We start from the raw sequence: 8,074 nt of genomic DNA, 5'->3' as shown, positions 1-8,074 counted from the left end.
GGGGTATTATTAGGGTATAATGAATATACCCTAATAAAATTTATTTAAAAATACAGTAAATTTCAAATGTCTTACCATAAAAACATTAGGTAGGCAAGGTTACGGGAATGTTAATTACCTTGATTTATTCATACCACATTATACACATATATGAAAACACTGCATTTTGCCGCAGTAATATATATGATTATGACCCATCAATTAAAAGTTAAAAGGTTAGAGGGTATGAGAGATTCCCTAGCAGGTCACAAGGTCTCCTTCCCTGAGACTCTGGAGAGCAGCAGCCTGACCGCGGTTAGGTCCTGGTGTGGAGAAAGTCTGTGGATCAGGTCAGGGCTTAGAAGTTGTTGCCAAATGTAGTACAGTGTCTGTCCTAGATATCCCAGCCATTCCCTGCCGTCCTGTAAGAATTCAGTAAACCTTGTTAGACTTCTTCACCTTCTTGTTTTTAAAAATATCTCTTTTCCAGGTTTTGAAGTGCATCATCATCATAATAATAATAGTGTATAATAACATAACATAAAATAATATTGATAATAGCGCTACTATTATTAATAATAATACTATTATAATTTTGTGGCACTAGTGCTTGAACTCAGGGCCTTACATTGCTAGGCAGCATTATATCATTTAAGTGATACCAGTCCTTTGCACTGTTAGTGTTTCAGATAACATTTTTAGTTTTTGCCTGTGCTGGCCTTGGACTATGAGTAGCTGGGATTACAAGTATAGGTCACCACACCCACAGGTCACCACACCCACCTTAGTTTTGAGACCCAGTCTCATTAATTTTCTGCCCAGTTTATGTTGAACTGGCACTCCTCCTGTCTCTTTCTCCCAAGCAGCTGGGATTATAGGCATGCATGCCTGGCCTGAAGTTGATGAATAAAATCTTCCTTTTCATTAAAATATTTTTTATGTCTTGATACTGGGGCTTGACCTTAGGGCTTTGTGCTTGCCTGGCAGGTGCTCTACCACTTGAGCCGTGCCCTGAGCCCTTTTTTGTTTTAGTTATCATTCAGGTAGACACCATCAACCCACGTTATTTGTTGAGATGGGGTCTCACTAGCTATTCACACAGGTTGGCCTCAAAATGCCATCCTCCTGATCTCTGCTTTCCAAGAAGCTGGGATCTTGAATGCAAGCCATCTATAATCCCAGATCACTAAAATTTTGTATTTGATTTCCCTTGAAATTATGAAAATCAACATGTGACACAAAAATCCACATACAAATGTTTCACAGAAGCATGATTCATAATAGCCAAAATGTAGAAACATCCCAAATAACCATCAACAGATGAATGAGTAAGGCAAAAGTGGTCTATTCATGCAGTGGAGTATTATTGAGCCATACAAAAGGAGGATGTGTTGATGCATGCTACGATGTGGATGAACCTTGAAAGATTTCTGCCAAGGAAAGAAACTAGTCACAGAAGACCAGACACGGTAAGAATCTATTTGTGTGAAATGCCCCAAAAGGCAAATCTATAGGGGCAGAAAGTGCATTGATGCTTGTCTGGGGTTCAGGTGAGAATAACAAGTGATTGAAACGGGCATGAGGTGTCATTTAGGGACAACGGCAATACCCTAATATGCTAGATCACAACTCTGGGAATTGAACTGCACACTTTGGATTGAGAATTATAGCATATGCTAAAAGCAATATATGATAATAATGCAATAAATGGAACTATTATTGTATTAACAAAAATCCACCATTCTGTCCACTCTCTTCCCATGTTAAACACCCTTCATCTAAGAAGCAGTGTAACTGTGATCTGTTTTGAATTTTTTCATGTTTGTACATGAATGTACAAACCATGAAATGCATGTTTGTACAACCATGCATATGGTACACATATGTAGATTCTGCCCTTTATATATTGCAGAAATAAGACAAAACTGTATGTGTCACTGGAAACCTGCTTTGGTCACTCTCACCTGAGCTTCAAGCTGGCCCTGGCAGTGGGTATCTGTGGAACTGTGCAAAACTTACTTGACTGCTTGGTGCTTCAGTGCTCTCTCTTGTAGAATAAGAACAATAATGGTAACTACCATTCAAGGTTATTGTGACTGGGTTAGTATGCATGGAGTTCTTAGAATACTATCTGACAGATAGCAAGCACTGTATAAAAGTTTAGCCATTATTTTTCCTTCAAAGAACAGCAATATAAGGAGACATTGCCCACTCACTTTGAAAGTAACTCTTTTCTATAATTGTCCATAATAGTCTGTGGCATTTTCCTTAATTATATGTAAGACCCAGTAAAGTAATACTGTTTAACATATCTTTAAATATTTCTCTATATAGTTTTGTGTTCTCTGCATAAAAGGAGAGACCTTTGGACCCACTACTTTGGTTGTAACTATTTAAGATGATGTCAGCTTCTCCTTAGACTGAGGAGATCCTGGGAGTTGAAGGTCCTATTTTTTGCACTTTCTTCAGGAAAAGAGAAGGCACTGAATAAGTGCTTGTTTTATAACACTAGCTCCCACTGAATGAATGCCTTACACACATCAGGCACCTCGCATACAGTGTCATCAGTCCACACAATGATATACTGTAGCTTCCATTAACATCATCTTACCAACAGGGAAACTGAGACTCAAGCATGTCAAGAGAGCTTTTCAATGTCACAAAGCTAGTAATAGCTTTTTGGTCTGTATGTCTGCATCACCTTTGCCTTTAATGTGTACAGATAATTTAGAATCTTGTTTTTTATTTTTCATGGCATTTTAAGCAGTGCTCATTGCTCAATAAATGATTGGGAAATGCATTGATAAATAAATGCATTGTATATTTAAACTTACTGTGGTCCAGATCAGGGTATAAAAGTAAGAAATACTAAACATTAAGTATAGGGTGTGAGAGAGAAATAAAAAATATCAAACTGTTAATCAAGGAAACGCTCTTGAGGACAAGACCATTAGATGAAATCCCAGAGAAGGAAGACATTTGGATTGTGGTGGACATGGTATGCTTCAACCAAGACACGGAATTCGCTCTGATTGAAGTGTTGGTCAGATGAGGGTCAGAGTAGGGGAAGGATGAGGAGTCTCATCCTTCAAAGTTGTAAGAGTCAAGTAAAAAGGTGTGTTCCAAGGATGCTGACATTCACCTTGGTGGGGAAGCTTATGGGGAATACAGTGAACTGAGTCAGAGAGCCAGTCACTTGGTTATAATTGACCACAGGTCTCCAAGGTCACACTTGGTAAAGAATTTGTTTTTTACTGTTATTAAGGAGGCCTTAGCAATGCCCTGAGGCCTTTAGAGTCAGGCCATGTTTGGTGACAACAGTTCCTTTCTAGTATGAGTTGGTCATGGTGACGGACTGGAGGTGTAGTGGAGAGGATGCTTCATCCTCCTCAGGCATGGAACTCCAAAGGCACCTCTGATGAAAGAGGGAGCCACATGTAAGCATGTCCGTGACCAAGGTCTGATGCAAGCCCTCCACTCCACAGAAGAAATCAGCACCAAAGAGGAACATGCCTTTCACAGACATCTCTTGATGCCACCAGTGTCGAATGGGTCTCATATTGCATCGAAGCCTGTACAATTCAGGGAGGCAAATGCAATCATTTTCTTTCCTGGACCTCTGGGTGAGTCCTGACTGGGTAGGCTACTCTGGCTTCACAGTCCCTTTTAAAACTCAAAGCTATGATGCCAAGGCTCCAAAGTGGAAAGTAAAGTGTAGACATCAGAACCAGGAGACAATGAATAGAGGCATGGGAGAAGTTACTGAAAATAAACCAAGAACAATTTATTGGAGGAGTACAATTGGAGAGAAACTTTTCTCTTTGGAGGCAATGTTCTGTTTCAAATCTGAGTTAACAAAACAAACAACTTGTTATTCAGCCTTTGAATGTCAATTAAGCTGAATGGACCCCAACTGTCATTTTCTGGTCTTTGTTGAATGTTTAATAGAAGAATCATAAACATGACTTTAAATACCTGTGTGATGGGATGAATATAGTGTTATATCTAGTGTAACATACAGAGGGACAAAGACATGTAAAAAGAATCAGTGAGTGGACAAGAGCTAGAAAGAAAATACAAAGACATCCTAGGTAGAAAGGAGAGAACAAGTCTTTCTGTGGGAATGAGTAAAGAGAATTGTCAGTTGGAGAAATGGGAGACAAAATTGCCCTCACTCATCATGAGGAAGATATTTGTTGCTAACTTTTCCCCCAAACTAATGAATCTAAACTCAATTCTGTCCTTTCTGAGAGAAGCAGCTGGTACGAATGAGGTTGTGAGGATTGGGGCACTGACCATATGTACTGAACAGAAGGAAGCAAACAAGCACAGTGGACTCAAGCTTGTGATCCTAGTCTTGTGAAGCAGGATGGAAATCTGGAATAAATTACCTAATAGACCAAGAAGAGGAGCAAAAGTGAATGCTAATGCTACATTTTTACCCCTTACATTGTTAAAAGCAGCTCTCACATGACTGGGTTAGGTCCTCATCTCAATCCTATGAACGAGGAACTACATCCTTGCTTTCAGACATTGAAATAACACATCCACAGGATTTAAGTGCCTCGCAGAAGTCCTGGGTACAAATGCAGCAGAGCTGTCAGATTCAAACCAAGACAACCTCATTCCTAATCCAGAAATTACCCATTTAAAGAAGAGTAAAGTAGAAGACTGAACAGAAGTGAATATCAAAATACATAATAAAGTGCCTGACTTAATGACTACTGAAGGAATACTGGGAACAGTGTTTTAATCTGTGCTCTTCATAGGTGGCATTAAACTGTCTTTTGCTCTTTGTGCTGGTGAAAGGCTATAGGAACACTGAACACAAGTTCAGGACAGGGTTTCGTTTGGGGGGGCTTCTCAGACTGACCTCAATTTGAACTTATTCTGATGATGGCAACACAACCATCATCACTCTCTCACACCTGGACTTTCGATTGCACACACCCATGTACTTCTTCCTCTGCTACCTCTCCTTCCTGGACCTCTGCTACTCCACAGGTACAGTGCCCCAGCTTCTAATCCACCTTCAGGGACATGACCAAGCCATCAGCTATGGAGGGTGTGTGGCCCAGTTCTTTCTTGTCCTGGCCTTCGGTTCCACTGAGAGTATGCTTTTGGTGGTGATGGCCTTTGACCGCAATGCTGCTAAGTGCAGTCCACTCCACTGCATGACCATTATGCACCCTCATCTCTGCTTTTCACTGGCCATTGCTTCCTAGTCAGGAGGCCTTGTGAAGTCTCTGATTCAGACAGGCCTCGTCATGGCCATACCCTTCTATGGCAATCACCTGAATCATCTGTGAGATGCCTGTATTCCTGACGTTGACTTGTGAGGACACAGGAGGAACTGAGGCCAAGATGTTTGTGGCCTGAGTCACAGTTGTTGCTGTTCCAGGAGCACTAATTCCAGGCTCTATGCACACATTTCCAGCAGTGCTGAACTTCAAGTCAGTGGCTGGGCACAGAATGGATTTTGGGACTTGTGGGTCTCACCTCCTGGTGGCTTCTCTGCTTTATGACTCAGCCATGTATCCATGGTTACAACCCAACGGTAGTTATTGTGAAAGCAAGGGAATTTTTCTACCCTTTATTATACTACAATCACTCCCATGCTCCATCCTCACATTTATACGTTTAGAAACAAGGGTGTAAAGGGAGCTCTGGGGAAGGGACAAGGGAGAGGCAGAGACTCAGGGTAGGAGGGGAAGGAGGGCCAGTGAACATTTCTATAATAGATCTAACACTTAGAAAACCTTCCTATCCTTGCAAGGCAGTTAATTACTAGAAAATGATCCTCAGAAGGCCTCAGATATTTAGTGCCTTCCTTGGTTGAAAGTGACAAGTGGCACTGTGTAGATACACATTCAAGTTCAGTGTCTTTGATCAATGTGAGTGAGTATTGATTTGTACCACAAATAAATGCTTGGGAATTGCATGCATTGTGCCCATTTCTGAAGAGTAGGGTTGGGTTCTAAACAAATCTTAGAGTCAGAAGAGCATTAATACAGAATCACAAAAGCTTTCCATGTTAGCATGGTGCATTGTAGATTATGCTATGACAAAAGACAAGAGACAAAGAGTAGGTTGACACCTACTCTTCCAATTTCCTATGACCCTGGCCATGTCCACTTAAATCTCAGGGCCCCTTTTAGGGTCTCTTACAGTGGTGACCCTTCTATGATATTTTGAGCTCTATGAGAGATATCTAATGGAACTTGTAGAGTTTCACACATGAATGCCATTTAGCTACCAGAGGTAAAAAGCAAAAATTTTAAGGATGCATTCAGTAAATAGTGCCATTAATATCTCATCAATTACAGAGTGTCATGACTTGTTGCTGGGTATTATGAAGAAGGAATTCTCAGTAAAAGAGAAGCAAGGAGAGAAGAAATGGTAGAACAATGACTCACAAAGAAGTGATATAGAAAAGAAAAGTAGTTTAGACTGTCACAGTGTGTGTGTGTGTGTGTGTGTGTGTGTTTGTATGTGAAAGAGGGAGAGAGAGAGAGAGAGAGACAGAGAAGAGTGTTGTTATGGGAAGGACAAGAATCATTAGAGCAAAGTGTGAAGACTGATTTTCAGAAATACAACACTACCATTTCATTCACTGTGCTTAAACAACAGTTTCATGTCAAAAATGCGTGTATCTTTTTAAATAACCTTTTGTAGTTTCCATTAATTTCACATTGAGTGAATCATCTTTTATGTCAATAGCAATCACTCTATTTCTTTAATACTTCTAAAATTGTCTTGCAAAACTCATTAATGCTACAACAGCATAGTGAGTTAGTTTTGTTTTATTCTCTGCTTATTCATGATAGTTCAAGTGATTTAAACAACTTTTAAAGTTCATATATCAAATATAGGGTGAAGCTGAGACATGGGCTTGTAAAGCCCTGAATGGAACCATTACTGCAAATGATCCTATTTTTCTTTTTCTGAGTGTTAATTCTTAGTGGAAGGAGATTTAGGTTGGAACAAAAGCTGATTGGTAGGGAATTAAATGTACTTCACAGTTTTGCTTTGGTCGATTCTGGCTAGTGTTCTAGACTCTTATGAGTTTTTCATTCTTTGGTTACAGGCCACATTTCCACGTCTGAACATATAACATAACCTGTAATAATAGTTCAAATTTCCGGAACCTTTATTATTGCTGAAGCACAGAGCTATACATTATTCAACCTTTTACATTTCATTCTTACAACACGAAAAATAGGCATATTTTATAGGTTTTTCCTTATCAGCTTAATTTCTCAAGAGACTGACAGATTTCTTTGTGTTGACTTACTTCAAATTACCCAGATACTAAGTGGTGAGTCAGGATTTGAATCTGTTTACTCCAAACCTTACTCATCTACAACCACACAAGAATCCATAATTTTATATTTATTAGTTCAAGGCAGTAAACACAGGAAATGAATGTATTTAGTTCTCTGTACTCATGAGCATCAAGGTATAAATAATCCAATCATATGTATAATCCAATAGAAAAAAGGCATTATTTGAACATACAGAACAGAATTTAATAGATTGGGCTGACTGTGCTATCACATCTCCTATTATAGCACTTTTAAGAGGCAGCTGGAATTGCTGGGCACATAGTTGTGACCTTTCAACTCCTGTCTTATAGGAGGGAGCCTGCATTTCCCTGGGATCCTGCATCCCTTCGAGTCTCACTGGAGCTTCTCATCAGGACAGTGACTAACTGATGATCTGAGATGGTCATTCTCTATAATCACAGCAGGGCCAGGTGCCTTCCATTGCCAATGTGACAGAGGTAGTCCAAGGTGGCTTCCCTGCATGTAGTGGAATATTAAGACCTCCTTTGCCTGTTCTTTTTTTTACATTATTAATTTTTAAAATAAATTTATTGTGCATATTTGAAGTTCAAAGCATGATTCATGGATTCATAGAGATAATAGTCATCACTCTAGTGAAGCTGATTAACGTGCTATCATTTCACAGAATATATCCTCATCTCACTGTTTTGATCCAAAGTGTTGAATAAAATCCACCCACTAAACAAATTACCCAACACAACCCAACTTCACTCGCTACAGTCCTCATTTTGTATATTAGATCTTTTGTC

The 8,074-nt window shown here is 39.6% G+C and overlaps 1 pseudogene; it reads left to right on the top strand.

Annotated features, from left to right (window-relative positions):
- The first annotated feature begins 1,385 nt into the window (after window positions 1–1,385).
- Window positions 1,386–5,684, top strand: LOC109703060 (olfactory receptor 2Y1B-like; annotated as a pseudogene).
- The last annotated feature ends 2,390 nt before the right edge of the window (window positions 5,685–8,074 follow it).

The sequence above is a fragment of the Castor canadensis genome, chromosome 16, assembly GCF_047511655.1.
Source record: "Castor canadensis chromosome 16, mCasCan1.hap1v2, whole genome shotgun sequence".
Lineage (NCBI taxonomy): Eukaryota > Metazoa > Chordata > Mammalia > Rodentia > Castoridae > Castor > Castor canadensis.
Note: the sequence above shows the minus strand (reverse complement) of the source record. Positions and strands in the feature narration are given on the sequence as shown.